We start from the raw sequence: 26,202 nt of genomic DNA, 5'->3' as shown, positions 1-26,202 counted from the left end.
ACCCACATGCAATAATTGCACAATTAATGGCAAAATATCTTAAAATCTGTGATTTAGTAAAAGTTAAGACTCATTAAAATGGACAGAGATTGAGAAATTTAGACCCTTAAAAGAATGGACAGGCTCTTGGTCTAATTGCTTTCTCAATTTTTTTACCTGATGGTGTAACACAAACTGAGGTACAGCGAGCAAGATAAGGGATCTTAATTGCTTCAGGGATCAGAATACAGAAATCACAGTGTTATGGTTTGAATATGTGGTGTTTTATTCAGCTTTTCTATTGCTGTGACCAGAAGAGTTGGGAAGAACAATTCGAGGAGGAAAAGTTTATTTGGGGTTCACAGTTTCAGAGGTCTCAATCTGTAGGTAGCTGACTCCATTTCTTGGGGCCTGAGGCAGAACATCATGGCAGAAGTGTGTGGTGAAGGATATTATGATCAGAAAGCACAGAGAGAGAGCTCTGTTCAACAAAGACAAAACATAAGCCCCAAAGACACATCCCCAGGAAACCACCTCCTTCAGCCACGTGATACCTGCCTTCAGTTACCACCCAGTTAATCCCAGTGAGGGGATCAATGCACTGATTTTGTTAAGGCTGTCATAACCCAATCATATCACCCCTAAGCCTTGTTTTATCTTACACATGAGCTTTTGGGAGATACCTCACATCAACATGTAGTGTCCCCCCAAAGTTCTTGTGTGATACAATGCAAGAATATTCAGAGGTGAAATGATCATATTATGAGAGTCATAACCTAATTGATATATTAATCTACCTATATGGATAAATTTACTCAGGTAGGATGTGACTGAAAGAGTTAAGTCAATGGTGGTGTGTCTTTGGAGTATATATTTTATCATGGTGAGCAGAGTTCTGTCTGATTTCTGTCTTCCATGTCTTGAGTTGATTTCTTCTGCCATGACTTTCTGCCATGCCTTTTCGCCATGCCTTTTTGCCGTGATGTTCTTCCTCACCTCCAATCCACACCCAGAGATGTGAAGTCAGCTAATCATTGAACCTCTGTAACAGGGAGTCAAAATAAACTTTTCCTCCTGTAAGTTGTTCTTTTCAGGTCTTTTGGTCACAGGACATGAAAGCTGATTAAAATATATAACTAATAGGGCTGTTCAAATAAACAAACAAAAATAAGCCATGCAGACAAAATGGAGAAATAGAGGAACTGAGCTCTAAAATATGTTTGTGAGCTGGTACAAATTATTGGTTGTACACTGAACTATGAATGTAAGAAGGATACACCAGGACATCCAGTGATATCAGCAGTTATTATCTATAAGAATTGGATAGAGATTTCTGCTTTATTCCATTCCAGAGAAAACAAGAATTTGGAGTCAGAGTCCAGACAAGTTAATTACTTATTAGGAAAAACATGAAACTTGTTCAAAGCAATGTAACTAAATCCAGAGTGTCTATAAAATACTATTCAAAATATCCATTGTAAGAAAAATAATATGGATTCTAGTAGATATAGAAGAGAAACATAATCCAACTCAAGAGAAAAATGTTTGTGGAAAAAGATTCCCATATGACCCAAATGTTAGCAGAAGCAGAAAAGAGATTTAAAAGAACTGTTTTAAATATATTCAAGAACCTGAAAAAAAAATACAGGCATAATGGATTAAAATATGCAGACTCTCTAAAGAGACAATAATGATAATATAAACAAATAGAAATTTTAGAATTGAAAAAATTACAATAAGGAAAGGAAAAATTGGACTTAAGAGCAGCATTGAAAATGCAGAAGAAATAAGTAATTTAACTTGAAGAGAGAGTAATAGAAATTACACAATTTTTCAAGAAAGACTCAGTAACCTATGGAACTAATTTAAATGGTCTAAAACCTACACTAAATTTGGTGTGCGTTATAACTGCAAGTTGATGATGTTTTTCTTCATGCAGCAGTTCACAATTTTATCCTTACAGTTTTACACCTTCTCTCTAGGGGGACCTATCAAGCTTTAGTTTTAAATCAAATATGGTCTCCCTGATAATGACATTCTTTCACCTCTTTGCTGTCTCTTTATTTTGAAAGGCTGAAACCTATTTCCTTTTTGAAACATCTCAGTGATGTATTCTTCATGCAGACTAACTCTGGTGCACTATCAGATAGGAAGCAGCATATAAAAGAAAAAAAGTAATATTTACCTAAAGGTTTGGAAATTCAACATTCTTGTAATACTATACTGTGGAGAACTTGGGCAGCATTTTAAAATAAAACTTTCCTAAATATTTTCTAGTTTACTGCAGAATTGGGATTCAAAGCCAAGTTCCTGATGCTTGCTCATTGAGAGCAATAAGATCATTAAACTACGTATCTCAATCATTAAACTATACATCCAGTAAGTACAATGCATTAAGAAAGAGAGGCACACAAGAAAAGTGTTGTTTCCAAGGATGAGTATCACTGGGCTCTCCAGAATAAAAGCCAGTTCATGCTTTTTAACCAAGTTACCCAGTTCTTATGATCCCAATGAAAAATAATCCACTGTTATAAAACCCATCAATGAAGTCCGAATTAATTCAGTAAAAGCTGAAGTTCATGTATATATGGTTCTAACTCAGGCACCTTGTATAACTGAAGCTGATTTGGCTGCAAACACTAGAAAACCTGAGGTCAACTTATATAAACGTCAAGAATCCTTATTACAAAGTCTGGAGATAAAATTGTTCCCACTTTTTTCAATTCAGTTTATCAACTGCATCTCCAAGGGCACACATTCTTTTTATTTATTTTTTATATTAATTCATCACCAACATATTGGCTCTGGTTATTTGCAGAAGCTCTACATGTGTAATCTGGACCCTCCAATGCCGGTAAATAGACCATCTTCTCCTTAAGACTCGTTTTGACCTAAGTTGATGTCCCACCAGACCTCCACATTTTCACTGGATGGAACTAAATCATGAGAATGTATCCATGACAATCATCATAAAACCCCAATATGTATTTTATAATTAGAAAATTGCCACTGTCAATATATTAAGTTTATATACAGTCATCATTATTTTAAGGCTAAAGCAAAATCTCTTAGTATTATTTTCACTTGAATGAACTCCCAAGAAGATTTTTGGATCTATTAAGCAATAATTTGTTTTGTCATTCTCAGGTTCTGTTATGAGGGATTAATCATTTTATGGTGATATTTTTCCTATAGAGATTTAAAGTTTTGATAATTTCTGAGGAAATGTGTTAATACTTCAAGTCATTTCATTTCTCCAAATATAGAACCATGTGTTTCAAGAAACTACACCAAGTTTCAGCAGAACGGGGGTCAAAGGAAAAGAAAATGAAAAAGAACCTGACCTCTGATATTTTTTATTGACAATATAGCTAATTAATTATTCATCAGACTTGTAAAGCATAGCAAGTCAAGAGAGGGTCATGGCCCAATTTAATACTGTGTAAGTTTTCGATATACCTGACACTTTGGTTGAACCAAGTAAAATTGATTATGTTCCTTGAATGTGTTGGCTCAGAGGAGAGATTACTTAAGTATATCTAATGAATTCTGGTGGACAGTGGAAGGAAATGACATTTTAAAAGAGCATCCAGGTTTTATAACCTGAGTCTGGTTTTACTTATCACTGCAGAGGATGACCTTTCCCTAACATATGCATACTAATTAAAGAACTCCTTACTTAAAGAAAACACTTTTTGTTTTGGAATCTTCTTCATGTCTATATCTAGTCTTGCAGTCAATGCACCTGAATGTGACTACTAATCTAATTAATAATGTCGAGACACCAACCTGAGCTACATACCCACTCCTTTATTATTGATGAATATGACTTTTGAGTAGGTTTAGTGGAATAGCCTTAGGTATCATTTTAATAACATCACTTTTCTAAAGAAGGTGCATTTAGCAATGTGAAATGTTAGTGATCATGGGTCTCCTCTTTACTGAGGATGAAAAAGTTATCTTCTTTCATCCGAGACACTGAAAGCACTTAAATGACATTATCTCATTATCTCTATAACATCCTCTGACAGAATTGGCTTGTAGTATAATTCCCATTTTATTGGAGGATAAAGTCATGCACATTATGGTTTTATAATTTAGCTGGGCAGCTGCTCTGCCCTGGCAAAAGAGCTTTCAGCTTTACTTCATCTTGGAAATTTGTCTCATTTATGTCTTCACATTTCTAGTGCAGACGTGACCTTAATGTTCTCAGAAACCAAGTATTTAAGTAGTCATTTGTCCAACAACTCTTTCTTTCCTGAAGAAATGTTTCTGAATTATATGTTATTTCATTTTGACATGAAGGAGAAATGAATAACATTTTAGATAACTGATAGAAATTGATTAGGGTCATTGTCTGGAATCAAATGAATGAGAAAAGTTTTAAGAAATGTATTTTTCATGGTGCTAAGTGGCTTCATTTGCTTTTATGTAAATACTTAAAAAAAAATCCAATACATAGCTTAAAAAATTCCTTACAATTATTTATCAGATATGTGCAAGTTAAATCCATGATACGTAATGCTTCATGTCCGTGATTCCCCTATAAATTAATGAAAAATCTCCAAAAGCTAGTCTAAGATAGACAGAATAGTGTCATGAGGGCACAGAATTTAAGTTAGTGGAATCATGCCAATTTGATGGTGACCATTCAATTGATTCAAGACTGAGAGTTCCATCAACATTTATCAGGCCTTGCAGTTTTTCTACTTTATTTCAACCAGCAATGAAAGGTACACAAATCAGAAATATGGTTTTGTAATGGTTGCACAGGTTTGCTACAGATATGAAGGTGCCGATGGAAATCTGAGTCATGACTTGTCCAAGAAGGGACCCAGGGACTTGATTGTACTGGACTAACATCAATGCCTACATACTAGGGGACCGTGAGTAAGAATGGAGAATGGAACATGGAGCTGTGGGAATTATTCTATGCCTCTTTCCTTTCTCTCTTTTCCAAAGAAATGTGTTAAATGTCTTTTGTATGTGAAGGTATGCTTTGGAAACTGTATGTACACAGTTGTAATTCAACCACGAATCTGCCTTACAAAGTTATATTTGCATATCACTATAAAAATTAAAAACAAGAACTATTAAGCATAGTAAAAGGAAGGCATAGATCAACACATCATTTTTCATACTTCAAATTTCCTTGCCAGTATTAGAGATCTCACAAATCTATCAGAGCTCAGACAGGGTTTGTTACATCCTCCAATATGACAGAAAAATGTGGAAAGAAAAAAAGCAAAAGACTTTTTCTCTTTGAAAGTAATGTTGGAATACATACTTTATGATGAAAGCTTTTATGCTTTTAATGAAAGCTCTGGACTTCACTAATGTATTATAGAATAATGAAAGGATTTTTAACAGATACTTAATTTTGACAGATAAATTATGATTGAGTTCTAAAAACTTTGGGACTTCGATCTATTATTAGAAAAATGTATTAATATTTTCATTTCATAGCTGTAAGATTTTAATAGATTCCTTTTCCACTTCAGAGAGTCATCCAATTAAAGATTTATTCTCCAAGATAATATATAACATTTTGGTTTAGGTTCAGAGTAAGCATGTGCAATCTTTTTAAAAAATATATTTTAAAATATGAACATTCATCACAATTCCCCTTCTCTTTATTGCAAAGGTAAAAATTTATTTTGTTTTTTTCTTGTAAATAAGACTGTGAGACAACCTTAAACTTACACAAAAATATATAAAACTGTGTCAAAAATACAAAATTGACCCTAACTGTTTTCAGGTTTAGGAGTTGTGTATCTTTAGTGGGAGAATTACTTTTGAATCAGAAAAAAAAAAAAAAAGCTTGCTCCATTTTGGATATTTAAAACACTACCCTGTCTGTAACATCTTGCAGAATGCACAAATAAAATAAAATATTCTTGAAATGTTCGAATAATAAAGATTGGCTATTAAATGTCTGCACAAAAGGAAATGCACAATGGTGCACAATGTTCTCTGTCTTAAACTAAGCCAACTTGAAGGAAATGTTTGTTTAGTGCCCTGAGGGTCAAAATGCTCAAATCCCTGTTCAGACAAGGACAGGCAGGGGATTCCAAAGACGACTCTTGGGCTCCAAAGTGTAAATCTGGGAGCATCTTGACAGAAGTACGTCAGTTCTGACCTTAACTCCTGCTGAATGCCTTGCTCCTGTGAGAGAAAACCTCTCTTCTGCTGAACTGTTCAAAATTCATTTCCAAAGTGCATACGCTCTGCTCCATTCTGTCTGAAAATATATGCAGACAAAGTTGATTGACAGCCCTCTAGTTACCATACCATGAAGGTTGAAACCAGAGAGGCGACAGCTCTAATTCACTGACAGCTGAAAGCTACAGAACCTAATTTCTTAAGGTTCATTCTTAAATCTCTACTCATTGTCCCAAGAGGAAAACAAATAATAGGGGATTACATGGGACTAATGGAACTCTATATAGGATCAGGGTGTAAATATGGAAATTGTGCTCATGAATTCTCAGCTTTTCTGAGAAGAGAAGAAATCATGTTTATTAAAGCAGTTCTCATGAAAATGGCTGATGAAATCATTTCATTTACCAAAAGACTTCTTTTTCGAGTAGGAAAACACAGGACACATTTTCCATTAGTATGATATAAAATTCTCCTGTAATAAGGTATTGAAATGATGGCATAAACTATCAAATGGCTCACAGGAAAAATAAATAAATCAAACCCAATGTCGCTTTTCCTTTTCTATCTTTCAAATTCTGGTTGTGAACGCTAAATCTTTATTTTCCCATTCCTATCTAGAGGAGATTCTGGAAGAATTTTGTTTATGAAATTATGCTCTGAAGTTAACTCTTGCTTTTTATTTTCCTAATACAAGTGTAGATGTGATGGTTAGGATGCAATAGCTATCACGCAGGAATGAGGGAAGGGAGGGAGAGGAGAGAGAGAGGTTGACTTGGATATTACTGATTCTTTATAGTCCTATATCCTGAATTTTTAGTACATGAGGAAAATAAGCCCTCATGTAAGCCACTGTGTATGTTGAATAATGGATCCTCAATAACGTTCACATCCTAATCCATGAAGATGTCATCTTACAGAGTACATAGACTTCTCAGGTTGTCTAAGTTAAAAATCATGAGATGGGATCTTATTCTGGATTATTGGGTACATGAAATGCAATCATAGAGGGAAGCACACATGTCCAGAGGCTGATAGGGATTTAGGGGTAAAGGCCACACTGAAAACATTGAGGATGGAGGGAGAGACTCTGAACCAAGATGCACACATGCTCTCGAAATGAAAAAGCAAGGAACAGGTTCTCCTCTAGGGGCTCCAGACACAATGAACTTTTTGACCCCTTTAAATATTTTTAAATTTCAGAACTCTAAGCGAATAAAATTAATGTTATCTTAGGCACCACCATACTAGCAATTTGTTAGAGCATCCATAAAAAACTAATTCAGTTATTATTTCTTTCACTTGAAATATGCCTACATCTCAATAGGAACAATTGCACAAGAATCTTGTATCTCAAACACACATTCCAGAAAATCCCCCAAGGAATATATTTAAAGTTATCGTATTTCCAATGATAAGTGGCTCCTTTTGTTCAAGGATTCATGTATTATATTTATTTAATATGGAGAACTTTAAAAACAATACTTGTCAAGAATGATCTAACTTGTTCATCCATTAGTTTCTTGTTTGTGCTTCCTTTGTTACATTAAATGGAGGATGATCCTTTAATAACATCCTTCAAAGGGTAACAGATTATTTAAAGTGCATATTATACAGAAATGTCATATAGGTCTTAAGCAAAATGAGGTAAATGTGTCTACAAACACATGCACACACAGGGAGAACTATGAGATTTAAAAAAGAGGTGAGTATGTGTTTCAGGCAGACTCTTCAAGTAGCTCCCATGGTCCCGCCTCCTGATATGCGTGCTCTTGCTGAATCTCTCCCCTTGCATAGCTGGCTCTTCGTTTCTGCCAATAGAATATAGCAAAGATGCCGAGAGGCACAGGATGACTCCGTGCAACCTTGAGAGAGAGAATAGTCTTTTCTCTTCTCTTTTCTTGACTTTAAAATATTCTGCAACTCACTGGGCAAGAAACTGAGGATGCTTCTATGAACCAAGTGTGGCCTCCACCTGACAGCCAGAAAGACACAAGTTCCCCAGAGATCGAAGTTTAGAAAGCAAAGGACCCTCAGCAAGGTACCTTCAGCCTCAGAGTGTTGTGTACCATATGTTTTTTGTTGGCTAGACACCAGTATTTTTATTTCAAAGATGCTGCCAAAGTAATACAAAGAGAATCTAAGACAATTATATGACCCTAACTCAAGTCCAGCCTGGCACCATCCATTCTGTTACGCATTAGTCCATTAATCCTTCCATCCATACACACTTAAAGAAGATGAAGTCAATGTGTATCATCTTCCAGTGTCCAAACCAGGTACTACTGACTATGCAAGATAAATGAAAGAACCCAGCATTGTTGACTTTGAATATTCTGTCTTATAGCATATATCAAGGCCAAAATTAGATCTGTTTGTTGGCATATAAACCAACCCTGACTCTAGGCTGTCTCACCCAGCAGTCGATTACTCTGCAGTTAAACTTCCTTCTGATCCAATTGTAAAATTTGATTCACTCACTTATTAAGAGCACTTTCAAAGGACAAAATGGTATTTAAAATTATTAGTGTATAGTTCTGAATTTTGTAGTTGATTAAAAACTTCAGAGGCTAACTACCTGCACTTGAATTATAGCTCCAGCAGTTTCTAGGTTTGTTTCCTTAAGCAAGCCATTGAGTTTACCCTGTTTAGTGTCTATTGCCTTATCTGTATAAAAGGGAGGTCTGGGTATCCAACTAGTCAAACTGTTGGGAGAATTAAATGAGATAATATATCTAAAGCACCTGGGACCACCACAAGAAAGTGTTTAGTGGGAACAGAATGTAGTTAAGAAAAGAGTTCCTTTCTTTTTCCTCTAGCCAACATGAGCAGGTATTGTCCCCTACACAACCTTGACCCTTTTCCTGCTACTGTTTTCCCACAGCAGTGGAAGCAGCTCTCTCCTTGCTAATTGCTAGAGCAGGAAACACCTATTTGAGGCCTAACCCTCCTTCCTCATTGCTTTTGAGGACCTGGCTGTCCACTGGAAGGACCTTTTCTGCTCCAATGCTTGGTAGCAGACATTTCACAGGGCATACCTGTCCCCATGGCAGAAGATCAACCAACTTTTATCTATATGTGTTACCAGATAAGTCTGCCTAACAATGAGATCCAGTTTTAAAAATAGACGTGACTTTAATGAATTATGAAGATGTGTAAATTTTACTTGTTAGGAATCTATTTCAGAAAGTAGAGCGCCAATCAAAGGATGATATTTGAGGCAATATAAGGGAGGTATTCATGTTTTTAAAAATATTCTACCATTTATCTTTTCAAAGTTTAGACAGCCTTAATCTCCAAAAGAAAAATAAACTTCATACTTCTCAGAAAAGAAAAAAATCTTGGTAAATATTTTTCGGGTATGCTCTAAATAATTCACAGGATAATTTCCCCTCCATTTGTCTATGATGAATATAAAGGTCCAGATTTCCCACATATAATTCATAACTCTTCTCAGTAAATTAAAAATTAAACTTGAATAATCAATGTTTCTATTCTCATTAATTGCATACTAATATTTTAAGTATTAAATTATTTAACTTATATTTAAACAAAATTTTAAAAGTTTTAAGTGTTCTCATATATCACAAATAACTAAGTGAGTAGTATGTGTAAAGCAATCAATGGTACTTTGAGATCAGATATCTCAATAGGTTTTAACCATTTTGTGTAATAATTCAGAAAATTAATAAAAAACTAATATGCTGACATATGTATGTTTATTAAAACTTAACTTGAAATTATGAGTAATTGAAAGAATAGGCAAGGATGGGAAAAGGTTTAATCTTTGGAATAGTTGTAGATATGAATAAGTCAGACGATGATTATATATTCTGAGCAATGGCAAGGATTTACGAATATGCAGTATTCTAAAATGAGAGACAAATTTTGTGAAATTGTATGAAATTGTGTGAAATTCTAGCAGCTAAATTAAAAAAAAATGAAAGACACTGAGACTACCCACAATATCAATAATCCACACAGAGGAATCAAACTAAGAGAGACTCCAATCCCAACAGATTTTGATGTGGTGATTTTCAATGTTCCTTTACCTCCTCCCACTTTGTTGTTTTAGATAAATATTTTTCATTTCATTACTACTTTTTAAAAGTTCATCACCTTGTAATTAGAAAAAGTCCTTTTTCATTTTCATATGAAACATATCTTTTGAAACATATCAAGGAATCTACTCACTAGCCAGAAGTTTGCTTAAAAGTTGGAAAAAAATATCCATGTATTGATATCATGAAGCTTTGGACCCTAGCTTATGATGGATTACTAATCTCCACAACACATTTAGAATCTTAAAAAAAAAAAAAAAACAAAAAAAACAAAACTTGATTTATTTTTGAGACAAACTACAGCAGAATTTCTTTATTCTATCCTGTGTCTGACCTGGATCAGGATAGGAATTCAGAATGAAGATTTAGGATATGTTAGGTAACCTCCAACTACAGTCCCAACCCCAGCATGAACTCCCACCTCATACTGAGCTGCCTGCCCTGATCTGCCAGGACATTAGGACTCTGTTCTTGGGACTTAGATGTACACAGAATGTTTTGGGTCAGGCTATATGGACAATGACTAAACAGACTCCATTTACCTTGAGACTCCATGTTAAGGAGGAAATGCTTCTCCTGTGGGAACACCCTGCCTCTACCCACCAACCGTTGCTTAGCACAGCATGTTTGGCAAGACAAAATGGAAATTCTTATATAATGTAAAACTGTTCTCTTTTGGTTCCCATTTTTCTTGGACAATATACCCTGTCAGAGAACCATTGTCTAGATGTTAGTAACCATTCTTTAACTTGTACCCAGCTAAGGTCAATTGACCCACTTCCCCTTCTGCTTATGATTTTAGATCTCACATGCTAGTTTGTAGTTTTGAATAATAGCAACAGCCACTTATGATTAATGTCTCAACATGCTTCACTTATGGTATAAAAACTCCTGCTACCCTACATTCAGGATTGTCCTCCCAATAGCCATTTGGGGCACTGTGTGAGACAATCAGCCCACCGGCTAATAAAACTCTCAAATTTGAACTTATCAGTGGTGATGAGTCTGTTCTTAAATTGCCCACCACAACAAGGAGAATCTGGCCAACCTTTTGGGAACTGCCACAACCAACGTGGTAGAGGGAGTCCAGCACAATACCCAGGATTGAGCCCAGGACTTCCAGGGAAGTGCTCCCTAGTAGGCAGCACTGCATCTTGAAGAAGAACCTAGCTTATAAAACTTAAAGAGTTGTAAGACGCAGGCCCCTCAGTAACTTTTATTATTTGGGAATCTCCCCCCAAAATCAAATATAGACAAAGAGGAAACTTTCTCTACTAGCAGAGGAATTAGAACCTTGGCCATGAATAGAAATAAGGGCGCCTCAGTTGGCAGTTGACAAAACCATAGGGATGGGGACAAAGCTGAGAACCATCTTGGGAAGATTGGAACCTTAAAATTAAAGGCATGGCCCCAGCAGGCCTCACGCTCCCCCACTAAGTGGGTGTGGCTCCAGCTTTCTTCAAGCAGCCAATGGGAGATCAACATTTTCCGAGACTACAGCGAGGTGGTGCACAGCCTGAAGAGTGTACCCTGGGGGATCTTCTTTGATCCGACAGTGTATTGAACATCTCTGGGAGTACTCAGAAAATAGTGAAGTGAAGAAAACTGACATATGCATTTCCACAGTTTGGTAATTAAGCGATTACCAAACTGTGAATCTATTATTGTGATTCAATTTGGGTGTTTAGGTTTGGGGACATTCAAGTTACCTTGTTTTTCCCTCTTCCTTAATCTATCAAATATAAGTAAAGAATTGTGAGTTACAGCCTTATGATGTATATTGCAAGACTAAGCCTAAGTAATATTATTCACAATATTGTACCTAAATAATGTAGAATTGTATGTAATTTTCAATATAGCACAATTGTAATACATTAAAATATTTTATTTGATATTCTATATAAATATCACTCATAATACTTGTTATAAATTGAATATACCATTTCTATACTCTTTTAAGAAAAATTTGAGGACTTGCAAACATTCCTTTTAACTTTTTCTTTGTGATTTCAAAAATAAAGTAAGAATTTCAAGGTTCATGTAAGCTATAATAGGTCAGAGCTGGAAGATACCTTAGAGAAAATGTAATTCAAGGCTCTGGTCTCACATGCAATATACATGTGAAAGCCAGGCTAGAAGAATTAATTGGTTACTGATATGCCTGAAGTTACATTTCTAGGCAATGGCAGATGTCTACAATTCAGATCTCTACTACAAAGTACTGCCAACTCCAGTTTTGTTTGCTCTATGAAAATTCAGAGATATTTTTTCACTAAAAATGAAAAATATTACTCGACATAAGAATTGGAAATAATATATGTTTCAATACATCAGAGAGTCAATGCAGTTACAGTAGTCTTAATAAAGTGTGTCAATGTGTTTTCAATGAGACTTTCTGCTACTCTGGGGTGTACATTTGTATAAATCAGGTTGGTAGGTATGATGGTTAATCTTTGTTGTCAACTTGACTGGATTGAGAGATACCTAGAAAATTCATAAAGCAAATTATAGATGTGTCTGTGAGGGTGTTTTCAGAGAAGATTGGCACGTCCATCAGTGTACTGAGTGGAAAAGACTCATCCTGAATGTGGGTAGCAGAGTCCAGTAGGCTGGGGTTTGGAAATAGAAGGGGGAAGCTCAGGAATGTACATTCATACTCTTGAGCAGCTTCTGTGGCCTGTGGATTTCATATTCCAGATTTCTCAGCCTTTGAATGTGAGCTTGTACCCTGGACTCTCCATCAGTCTTCTAGGTTTTCAGTCTCATTCTGAGGCTGCATTATTCTACCTTGGATTTTGGCTGCTTGGACTGAGCAGGTACTGGTTCCCCCGAATCTCTAGTTTGCAGACAGCTCTTGGGGACTATTCAGCCTCTGATCATGTGAGCCAATCTAATAAATCCCATCTTATAATTGGTTCTGTGTCTCTGGATAACCCTGGCTAATGTATTAGTCAATTAGGGATTTTCATGTATTTCATTGTCTTCATTACCTTCTGTTGTATTTTGAAAAGAAAATGTTCCTACTAAGAAATTATTTTTATTTGTATTTTTAGATTTTCATTATAGGAAAATGATCCATATTTTCTTTTGTCAGACACCGAGTTTAAAGATAGAATTAGATATTAGTAGAAAACAAATTTTGTGATTCAAATGAGTAGTTTGTTTCTTTCTGAAAAATACAGGATTTCATTCTAATGGTTAAGCCTAAGATGAGTTCTGATGAACACTTTTCATTCCATTATTTGATGTAATTATCTGAAATTATTAATAACTTACCAAAAAATAACTGGGAACATAGAATTTTCAGTTGAGGAAATCTGAACTATATTTTAGTAACATAGGGTGGTATATGAAGAGTGGCAAAAATAATTGATAATGCTGTGGCAATATGAGTTAGCATATGTAATCCCTCCCAATATGTCAGGCAGGATGTGCTATATATTCACTAAAGCAGAGAATGGAAGATTGTGAGAGAAGCTGTTATTGCCTTTTTACTTAATCCCATTTAAATAGCTGAGAAAACTAAGGAAAAACCAGTAGAGAACATGACCAGAATCAAATAACTAAAAGGAGATAGAGGTAAGAAGCAAACTGAAATGATCAGATCCCGGAGAGCTTTTTGCCCTTTCCACCCAGTGAGAAGAAAGCAAGAAGGCATCATTCATGAACCCTAAGGCAGGTCTTCATCAGACACCATAAATGACAAACCCTGATCGTGCACCCCCAGTCTCCAGAACTTTGAGAAATAATTTGCTGTTGTTCATAAGCTACCTATATATGGTGTTTTGTTACAGCAACCAGAAGAAACTAAGATAGCAATTTTTGATCAAGAGGCTGGAGTTATTTGCTCATCATACACCAAGATGAAAAGGATACTAAAATGGGAAAACCAAGTACATTCAACTGCTCAAAAAGGCGAAGAGAAGGGAATTTATTGTAGCTGCTGCTGGGTTGTAACCAGGGACCTATCACTACTTCCCTGGACATTGGATACAGAGCCATTGCTTGGTTTGGCTCTTCTTTTGTCTGTAGGGGTAAATCTTTGATTTCATTGTTCTCCTTATTTATTAGTATCACCTTGTGGAATCTGGTCTTTGCCCCCTGAAATGTTTTTACTTTTCAATAGGAATGACATGTATTTGAAGCTGATCAGCCCAGAGAGTATTGAAGTACCAGGAATGTCTTTGAATTTTGAATCACTTGAGTTGTTTATAGTATTTACCAGTGGTATTTCACAAATATGACTATTTTTGGATCAATTTTTTATTTAAAAATCTAATTGGATTGAATTCATGCCATCTTTTCAGAGAAATTCATAATCCGGAGAGGATAGGCCTCTCCAAAACTTCAGTCATAAATGAGGCTGCTAGGGACAACATCCATAAGAATCTTAAGTCTCTTTATGTAACTGGGAGGGCCTAGTACCACCTGAAACTTTTCAAATGACCTATCAAGATATCTAATAGTTGCACATTAGTTTGTTCTGTGTTCTGTGATCTATGATCTCAGTCATTTTTTTCCTTGATTCTTTTTATTTTTTTTCTGTATGGTACACCAAACAAACAGTTTTATTTTCCATCCCAGAAAAACCCTGTCATTTCATATTTCATTTACTTATGCTTGTAAAGTGAACATCACTTCCATTCACCTCTTTTTTCTGTATGTTGCCAATATACATCTATGAAATACCAATTGGCATGTGTGCTATTGTGCTGAAAATTACTTTTATTCAATTTCACAAGATGTTTAGGGACCTTGTATATCTCTCAGGATACCACAAAGAACAGTTTTGGAAATGCTCCCCACCCCCACCTGATTCCCCCCAAAATTCCCTTTTCTGTAGACATCAACTGTCCCTTTGCCCTTTCCCAGCTTCTGCTCTGAACCAAGCCTGAGGCCACATGTTTTGTTTTCAGTTCTAAAACTTTGGCACTTTCAGGTGTTCTGTTTCAGTTATTTAATGATATGAATAAACTGGTGGATAAAACAAGAATAATTTAAGTATTCTTTTATGAGTTCATGTTTGCATTACTGCCTGTTTCTTCTGCTAAAGTCACTGTGGGTCACTACTGTGGCTAAATTCATCTGACGGTTTGCTGGAGGCTGTGCTGGGCATAGTTGGAGCCCTTGGGGTGGCTGGTTCCCTCTTTCTAGGTGGTCCCTCATCTTGCGCTTTTTATGACCTGGTGCTTCAGAACACCGCTGTAAGGAGATAAGAATCGGTCTGTAGGCCTATTAATTTTGAAGAACAAAGATATTCAATTCAAGAGGACATGTTTATCTAAGTGTAACCATTATTTGATGTGGTCTCATTTAGCTTTTAATAGAAAATTAATGTATTTCTTTTTTAAAATTAAATACATGTCTGATTTTTCTTTCTTTGGAAAGGAAAACAAGGAATAGTTGTGCTTTTATTAGCGTATATGTTCGTTTGCAAAAAAACAGGAAAGAACTAGATTCAGGACAGAAAGAAAAAAATGAGTACACATTCAAAGGTGTCTCGTGGAACATAGAAGAAAAAACAGGTTAGAAAGACTTGAAGGTTGTCTGCAAGTTAGGTGACTCAATTGTTCTTGCTTTGTGTCTATTTTGTTTTCCTTTCTCTCTTTGCAGACTGACTTACAATTAGACATGATCTCGCTAGATTCCCATCACAGTGACACACTGTTAAGGGAACATGCTTCACCTCCTCTGCATGTCCTTGCATGGCACCTCTTCGCCCCTCTTCTCCCTGCTGCATCCCCCAGAGTCAGAGCTGGGTGGTCTGCATCCACAGAGCTCTCTAGTGCCCTTTGGATTCAGTCAATGAGAAGCATCAGAGAATTTTAAAGCAGTCTTATTAGAGAAATCATTTCAAGTCAAGAGAGAGCTCTTCAACTATTCCTTGCTTCTGGAAGCTATAAAGTATTTGTCAGAAGAAATTTTGGACCTGCTGCAATTTTATAACATAATTCTTGAGAATCTAAAAGCTGACCTGTTGCTCTATAATTTTTCCTCTCTGTTTTCTCTATAGTACAGGAATCTGCTGCCTGTTTTGTTGGCCTGATTTCCATGATGTGCTCCATGTAGAATTTTAGGGTCTTTGTCAGCAGGTCACCTGAGAGGGATTTTGTCAGCTCTACTTCTGCAGATCCCAAGATCTGAAGTTCAAATCAAGTTGTTATCATTGCAAAGATGAACAGAAGAAGACCACCACTCTTAGGTCTAAAGGGAAACCTGTAACAAACTGAGATATGCCTTCCTTAATACAAATGCAATGCAGTGTGTTTCATTTTGCAGTAATAGCTGGCAACATCTGGATTTAGTTGAGAAATGTATTTAAAGCGCAGACCTGTGCTGCACAATACTATATTCACTAGCCACATGTAGCTAATTAAGTTAATTAAAAGATAATGCAATTAAAAATGCAGTTCCTCCGGTGCACTTGCAATATTTCACGTACTTGGTAATCACATGTGGCTAGCAGTGACAATATCAGATGACACACATCTGTAATCTTTTCATTTTTATAGAAAGTTTGCTAAGTTTGCCCTTTAAATATACAATGCTATATGATTTCCTTTATAATGGAGACAGAATTATTCAAGATAGTTACATTCAACTGATATTTACTCTAAATATAATGCAAGTACTTTGAATTAATAAGCAAACAAAAATAAAAATAGATGTTGAGTACTTATTAAGTGCCAAGCACTATGCCGAGTTCTTTTTATCGATCAACCCATTCAGTTCTCCAAACTCCCTATTAATTGCATAATGTTAGCATCTCTTATACCAAAGTCTTACTGCTTGTAATTGGTGGACACAAAATAAGAATAAGGCTACTCTGATTCCGAAGCCTCTGTCTTCACAGATACACTTGCCTACCTTCTAAATAGTCAAACTACTGCATTCCTTGGGACTTTTTTGTTTTGTTTTCCTCTTAGAGCAACCAGTTAATCATTATCAAGTAAAACAAGACATTGTTAATTTCCCTGCAAACATTCTATTCAAAAATAGTTTCTAACTACTTCTTCCGTATGAACTGAATGCCACATGTTTGCATTAGACTTGAAAAAAAAAAAAAAAAAAAAAACCCTAGAATGTATTAAATCCATTTTACTTGAAAGAGTTTGAATAGTATTAAAAGTCTATACTTCATATTTATACATTTGGACAGATTTCAGGGAATGTTTAATTATTAGAGCATTATTTTGCAATCATGAGCAGGGTATATATGTTATTTTCTTTCTTTATTTTCAAAAATTAGCAATTTTTAAAACCCTCTCAATGATGAAATAGGTGAGAAAACAAATTGGAATACCAGTTGATGATTCCTTTTAATCATTTTCTGAGTCAATACAATCAAGGTCTTTATTAGCATAAGGTTAATAGTATATAACTAACAATTTATGCCTGGTATATTTGCATAGTCATGATCAAGAAACAGATTTTATTGACAGGTTACATTTGTAGTAGTATTATTAATTATGCTAAAAATATAACTTGATTTTTCAACACTAGTTTTATCTTCTAAGTATGACTTTGGAGCACTTTCATGTCCCTTTTACTTACATAATATGAAAACACAGAAAGGAGTTGGGTGTGATGGTGCCCACCTGTATTCTCAGTGGCTTAGGAGGCTGAAACAGGAAGACTGTAAGTTCAAAGTCAGCCTCAGCAAATTAGCAAGGCCCTAAAGCAACTCAGTGAGACCTTGCTGCTAAATAAAATACAAAAAAGGTCTGAGGATGTGGTTCAGTGGTTAAACACCCCTGGGTTCAAACCTATTTAAAAAAAAAATACACATACAGAGAAAGGAAGAGTAAATTTAGTAGAGAAATTTTTTATTTAACATTTTATGGTACAAAATACATCACTTGCACAAGTAAAATAATTTTGTTTGCATATTTACAAAGATATCTTTTAAAACAATAAACTATCTCCTGACAATAAAGTGTCTTTTGCAAGTAGAAAACTCCTTCTTAATTTTTTTTTTCCCTTTGTGGCAGCAGTTTGGATTGCATAAGTTAGTATTTCCTGCTGGGCTAAACATTAATTCAGAAAGGATGATTGACAGCAACTTAGGTATTCAAAAGCCAAATTACATAGATCAGACCAGATTGACTTCCTTGCTTCCCAATATTCAAATAAGACATTTTTGTGATACCCTCCAGAGGTTTCTGAAGACTTCAGTGCATTATTGCAACCACTAATTGCTCATAATTATTTCTCAACTTGTATGGAAAATAAAAAGTTAGATGAATATGGCTTTTCTACTGTTTGAGGAGATGTATCTAACACAAAGTAAAACAAAAAATCAGAGCAATAGCTTATTCACTGAGGTATTGAAAGGTGAAATGTGCCCATGATCATATTTTCAAATGTTATTCATAAAATTTATTTTAAGGCATTAAAGTGTGGGAAGCACATTGGGTAGATGTTTTGTTTATTTATTTCACAGTCATGTTCCTAATTACTATCTCTGTAATGTTCATTTAGTTGACAAGTTATACACGGTGTGGCAAAGGATTAACTCTGCAGGCCTAGATTGTACAAACCCAGTGCCTTCACAAGAAAGGTTAAGTCTTTAACCAGGTCCTAGGAGACAATTTCGAGGTCCTTGGAATATCATGCTTAATAAATGTTTTTGTTTACCTGGGGCATCTGTTACCATGACAGATTATTTTAGCTTGAACTATCTCATTCTCTCTTTGATTATCATCTTTGGTGTATGGTTCCCATATCTATGCATGTTACTACATTTATGTGCTTTATCATGTTAATCTATTGTCAGTTTAATTCATAGGCTAAAATCATCAAATTTTCAGAGGGAAAAGAGAAAATTTTCAACTATATATTCTTATGACAGTCAAAACTTTCCAGATAATAACTCCAATGTGTGATTTTTAATTTTTAAATATTGGACATGCACAAGGCATATTCTAAAGTGCGTGGTAGTTTTAACATAAGATTATAGTCTAGATCCATGTTAGACACTCTGAAGTAGTTTTTGCTACTGATATTCATAGCAAGATCTATTTAATGTAGCATTACTTCTAGTAGTTTTTTTTAATTGACCATGGCCTCCTATATAGCACTTTAAATCCCAATTATCCAAACTCTAAGAAACTATTTTATTCTTTAATATAAGTAAACATTCATAAATAATATGAACTCTATTACCTAATTTACACCTTAATAATTGTTTGCTTTATCCATAGTTAGGTGAGCATCTAGTGAATGATATAGATAAAAATTCAAATCTGTGTGAAAGTGGTAAGAAATAAAAAATGACATCAAGAAAATAAAGCATTTTTTGTTTGAGAAAAAACAATATTATTCTGCTCCATCTAATATAAAATAATCAATATGAATTAATATATGTATATATATCATAAACATACAGTTTATACATATTCATGCATACACATATATAAGAAAGTTAAAATTAATATTTATCCACTTCAAATAGTAAAAGACTTCTAGAAGCAGAAGTTTTAAAAAAACAGAATTATGATTTGAGGTAGCAAAATTTAAATTTTGTGTAATAAAGATTATCAGGAAAGAAACTTAAAATTTATTCAACAGCCTATGAAGAAATATACATCATATATATGTATATTTATAACAGAAGAGAAATATACATATTTAAATATATATGTAACACAAAAGAGAAGTAAAATTTTAAAGAAATTTTACCACTTAAAAATAAAAATTGAGAAAAAAATTGTGAATATACATTTCATAAATGAGTGTTAAAAGTCAATATGTATTAGGGAAGTGACTTTATTTAATTAAAAATAGAAATATTAAGAGAATATATTATTTCTTCTCAGTCAAATAACATAATCTGTGTATACTTCCATTTATACAAATATTAGAAGTTGTGCAAGTTGACATATAGGTGTACGTGAATACACAGAAAACCAGTTTGAATAGAATCGTATGATAGAGTTAATATTGATGAGAGGAAAAGATAAAACAAGAACAGAAGTAGTGACCACACAAAGTAACCTGGGACAAGGGGTAAAAGGTGCTTAAACTTTTTACTTTATGTACTTTGTCATCGTTTGGATATACTATGATAACCAAATATTTGTGTGCTTTAAGATTTCAGAATACAGTTTACTCTGAAGGTGTCTAGTTCCTGATAGCCGTAAGTAGGCCAATTTGAAATAGAACTGAAAGAATGTGATAGTCATGTCCTTTCACCTACAGGTGAGAAAATAAATTCCCCAAGAGTGCTGGATATAAATAAGAGTTGGTACTGATCCAAGAATAAGATTTCTACATAAAATCTCTGAACTAAACTTTAGCTCTCTGTTTAATGCACTCTGTTGATTACCAGCTGGATGTGATGTTCCTAACCTCAAGAAGACTGCTATTTTGTGATTGGAAGATGTTACTGTGCTTTCTTAAATTTTATGAAGCTCAAATTGCAGCTCATGGAGCAAATCTTTAGAGTCTGAGCCTGAAAAGTGCCTTCTGTTATAGTCTGAGCCTCAAAGCCCTGTTAACAGGTTTCAATGCCTGTGCAGCAAGACCCTCCCCTTGCCCTTGAACACACATACACAACAATGCATCTTATTTTATGGACTAGGAAATTGAGGTTTGCAATTTACAACTTCTAATTTGCCAAAAGTCATATAACTATTCTTATAAAACCACAATTATCACCTGCACACTGTGCTCTCAGTTCAGTACCTGTTTAATACAAATGGTATATTTCTAAAGTACCAGCGAGGTCCTCATGGCTTGGTCTTAAACCTTTAGTGCTGGTGAAGCAATGATTTAGTTTTACTTGGGAAAACAAGAAGTTCACCACTATGGTTTGAATAAGTCCTTTTATTAAAGTCCTTTTGAATAAGGACTTTTATTAAAGTTCTTGTCACCAACTTGGCATTCTTAGGAGGTGGTAGAACTTTCAAGAAGTGAAGAAAAGTGGGAGGTCTTCTGGTGACTAGGACCGTAGCCCCTTCCTCCCGCCCTCTCTCTTTCTCCCTTATCTCCCACCATGAGGTACCCAACTTGCTCTACATGGGTTTTCCTCACCATATGCTGCCTCACCACAGCCCCAGAGTACTGGGCCAAACAATCAAAGACTCAAACACTAAAACTCTGAGGCAGAATAAATTTGTTCTCCTTATAAGTTGATCATCTCAGGGGTTTGTTACAGCAATAGAAACCTCACTAACACAGTCACTTTTCACAAGGGAGGAGGGGAAATAACTTATATTTTAGGTCACTTAAAATGTCAATTTCTTCACAAAATGTCTGCTACGGGAAAGATAGAACTCACAGCTCCATTTACCGTATCCCAGACGCAGTTCTAAGTGCTTCGGATGCCTTAGCTGATTCAGTGTTCCTAACAACCATATAAGGCAGGTATCCTTATTATCCTTCCTCTTGAACACAGGAACACGAGGAGGAGAGGAGACTTCCAATGAGTTGCCTAAGGTAAGAGCGGAAGAGTGACCACGCCCAGGACAAACCCATAGTTGGGCTTCCTGACTGTGTGTGTATCCAGGATTCCCTCTGCCTCTTGAATAGTGGAAATCTCTTGAGCTCATTCTGTGATTTATTAAGCTCTGTTCTATGGCAGTGTGACTTGGAAGTAGTTGCTCAACACAACACTTGATGCATCCTATGAACACAATTTAGAAATTCATGTTTTCAGTTTGGTCCTGTCATGTATTCTCTTCTAGGTGGCAAAGCCTAAAATAGGATCTGGGTCTTCTTTTCCTTTGGATCACCTCCTCTTGGGTCCGGAATTGTGTTCGACTTGAAGTAAGTATTTCTTAAACATTTGTTAAATAAAAATGAGTAAAAAATAAAATAGTAAATAAACTGATCTATGAATGAATAAATGAAAGATGAACTATTTTTTTAAATAAAATGTATGTTTCAATACAAGAAGATAATTTCGTAAGATTTTTCCCTATAATTTTTTTTAATCAAGTCAGTTTTTTCTTTCCTGCTACACATGTGTGGGGTAATAAAACGCCACGTGTGGTCAGTGCTCAGTGTGGCTCTGGTCCTTCACAGACAGCATTTTCAGGAAAGCTGAGTCTAGACTTTTCCCTGAATTTAAATGTGGATGCCTCCTTTAGGTCTTGTAAGTAAGGTGAAGGGAAAGTTAACTTCCAGTCCTAGTTGGCACCATTTATATGCTAATTATTAAGCACAGGCAGTCTAAGAAACAAATATGCACCCATACTCCAGGTACTTTTAAAAAACATCGTCCTCATGGTCACTGCTGTTTCTTAACACATTTAGAGTGACGTCTTCATCTATATATTTCCTCTGCAACTTTTCCCAACTTAGATAACATTATAAAGGAAGTAGATTGTCTGACTTAATCCTTGCCTGACTTGATATCATTTATTTCAGAAGACCCTATATTTAGTATGACAAAGAAGATGGAGGCCAAGACCCAGTGCTTACTATGTCTAAGATTCTAAGAATCTAGCAATAAATCTTACTGAATAAACAAATACTCTATAGATTGAGCCCTTGTAATAATTATAATCATGATTATTTTTCTTTTCGGAGTCATCTTGTTTTATTTAGTATTTTTAGGGATGCATTAAGTCATAATACTAATTATGATACAATGCCTCCTGAAAAAGATATGCTCATGCATCACTATATTATTCATTATAGTTTTTGAGAAATTACTTCATTTGTTAAGGAATATCTAGTTTTACAGTATCTGTGTTAAGAGAGCTACTGAAGCAGAATCACTGAGTGTTATCTAGTCACTGGCAGGAATAGAACTTCAGTTAAGAAGACCTATTTCTCATGTAGAGTTTTTACTTTAAAGTCAAGTCAAAAACTTGAGTGTGCAAAAATTGGTGGCTGCAGGACAGAGATCAGTGATTTTCTAAATTTTGTCAGTTTTTCTTAGTTTAGCAGCTTAGGGGTGAGCTTTGTCTTTTCTTGTCTGTAGCAGTTGACATAGATTTTTCCATGAAAATGCTAAGCTTATTGATATCTTGATAACAAACAGTTTTTCTTATTTCTTCATTCACTCAGCAATCCTTTGTTCAGCAGTGACTATATATCTGGGAAGTAGAAGGAGAGTGAAGAAGGGACCATGGGTGAGATGTAACCCTCAAGGGCACAGAGCTGAGACCTCCTTCCTCCAGCCATGTCCCAGCTGCCTGCAGTTTCCACCTCCTCCCATTCGTCCATCAAAGAGATTAATCCTCTGATGAGGTCAGAGTCCGCATGATTCAATCACTTCTCAGCATGGCTGCATTGGAGACCACACATGAGCTCTGGAGGAACATTCCAGATCCAAATATAACAGACTGTGTGGCTGATTCAAAAACAGCACACGCCACTTCCATGTGGCCCACATCCCAGCCGATGCCGCTGATGGTGTTTCTATTGTTTGTCCTAGAAAAATACATTTAATTACATCCTCTAGTTTTGAAGAGTTAATGTTTCAAAAATTTGAAAATTCGTACAGGTTCCCCTTTCCAAAGTAAATCTATCCTCTTCCCTTTCCCTCAGCATCCTTTCTCTTCCCGAATGTAAACACAGGTGGCAGAGTTTCAGGTAGGCAACAGTGGAAGGGCACTCCTGAGGAGGAGGGGGAAGGGGAAACAAGCATATGTGTAAATGTACAAGGCCATGAAAAGTGACTATTTGAGCAAGTGCAGATAAATAATTACAGAAAATTTTGGGGAAAAATGGTTTAAGAACAGGAGGAGAAAGAAAAGCTGATTTGAGGGTAGGTAAGAACTAAGTATGGCTATAAAAAATAAAACTAGGGTATGAACTCTATCTGTTAAGCATTCCCATCTGTTAGATAACCTATTTTTTTTAAATTGACATTTATATATTGGGGATGAATAGTTAAAAACAAAATCTATGGATCCAGGAGACCTGCTCATAAAAGGAGAAGAACAAGAACATAGTTGTGTTACTAGGTAAGCATTAAATCAGAATGTGATGCTTATCATAGACAATCCACTAAGAGGTTAAGAGGGCAGAAAAGAATATCACCTTTCATACAGTCAAGTGGGTACAACACCTTAGATACATGTTTTCAGGATAAACTAATGCTACTCCTCAAATAAGAGACAGTGACAGCACCATTTTTCATAGGAAGTTCATGCTAAATTCATTTGGTAATCAGGGTGACCGTCTGTGTAGTTAATTGCTTTTATCCAAAGGAAGAATAAACTCCTTACATCTTTATGACAGGCGGTAGCTTTGCAACTTAAAACTGAATACCCTTGGATGTTAGGCCCCAACCCTCTCAAGGACACTGGGTTTTAAAGCTTATAATAGGCATATTTAATTTTTTTTTAAATTTACATCTGTATCATAAAGACAGGAAAGAACTTTCAATTACAAGTTTTCTGAAGTAAATGCTCCAAGGAAACAAAGGATATCAACTCACCCTTTATTTTCAATAAGGAGAACAAATTTTCTTTCTTTTTCTGCTAAATATTTTCCTTTCATAGACAGGTTATCTTAGAGGTGACATAGAAAAACAAAGTCATTCCTAAGAATGATAAAAATTACTAAGACATTCAAACTTGGTTTTGAAATACTAGTTATAGAAAATCACTGGGTAATCATCTAAATATCTCAAAAGTTGGTGGATTTAAAGTAGTCTTAATTTTAAAATATTTAAAAATATTTGAGAACTGTTATCACAAAATATACTTAGCTATGGACTTTGTAATTATTTTTTTGTGATTGTTAATACTCTAATTTATGTCTTTGCATTCATTAGTATTTATATTTATTCTACTAGGGATTTTCATTTCAATTCTCAAAACACATTTCTAATTTTGGAGTTACAATTTATGCTTCAGAGGTGAGAGGAGCAGGTAATTTTCCAAAGAATCACAAAAAGAGTAATCAGAGGTTTCAGTGTAGTGATAGGTGGTTGCATTGGAGCAGAAGAGAGGGAGAAATCATTGCTGCCCAAATATGGCAGAATATAGAGAGACAAAGAACCCCACATGCAGCTAGTGGATGATTTCAACAAAGAGATGGAGATTCTCAAAGAAACCAAACAGAAATCCTTGAAATGAAGGAAACAATGAACCAAATAAAAAACTCAATGGAAAGCATCACCAACAGACTAAATCACTTGGAAGACAGAACCTTAGACAATGAAGAGAAAATATGTAATCTTGAAAATAAAGTTGACCAAACAGAGAACATGGTGAGAAATCATGAACAGAATCTCCAAGAATATGGGACATCATGAAAAGACCAAATTTAAGAATTATTGGGATTGAGGAAGGCACAGAGATACAAACCAAAGGAATGAACATCTATTCAGTGAAATAATATCAGAAAATTTCCCAAACCTGAAGAATGAAATGGAAAATCAAATACAAGAGACTTATGGAACACCAAATGCACAAATTTACAACAGATCCACACCAAGGCACACTATAATGAAAATGCCTAACATACAAAATAAAGATAGGATTTTGAAGGCTGTGAGAGAAAAGCATCAGATTAAATATATGGATATCAGCACATTACTCAGCCCAAATCCTAAAAGCTAGAAGGGCCTGGAACAACATATTTCAAGCTCTGAAAGAACATGGTTGCCAACCAAGAATCCTATACCCAACAAAACTAACCTTCAGATTTGAAGAAGAAATAAAATCCTTCTATGATAAACAAAAGTTAAAAGAATTTACAAATAGAAAGCCTGCGCTACAGAATATTCTCAACAAAATATTCCATGAGGAGGAAATGAAAAACAACAATGGAAGTCAGCAAAGGGAGGAACTACCTTAAAGCAAAAACTGGTCAGAAGAGAAACCAAGTCAAGTTAAAAACCAAAAATAAGCCAACATGATTGGGAATACATATCATATCTCAATAAGAACCCTGAAGGTTAATGACCTAAATTCATTAATCAAAAGACATAGACTGGCAGATTGGATTAAAAAGAAAGACCCAACAATATGCTGCCTGCAAGAGACTCATCTCATAGAAAAAGACATTCACAGACTAAAGGTGAAAGGATGGGGAAAGA

This window comes from Sciurus vulgaris (genome assembly GCF_902686455.1).
Source record: "Sciurus vulgaris genome assembly, chromosome: 9".
Classification (NCBI taxonomy): domain Eukaryota; kingdom Metazoa; phylum Chordata; class Mammalia; order Rodentia; family Sciuridae; genus Sciurus; species Sciurus vulgaris.
The sequence above is the reverse complement of the archived record's forward strand: the minus strand, read 5'-3'. Positions refer to the sequence as shown.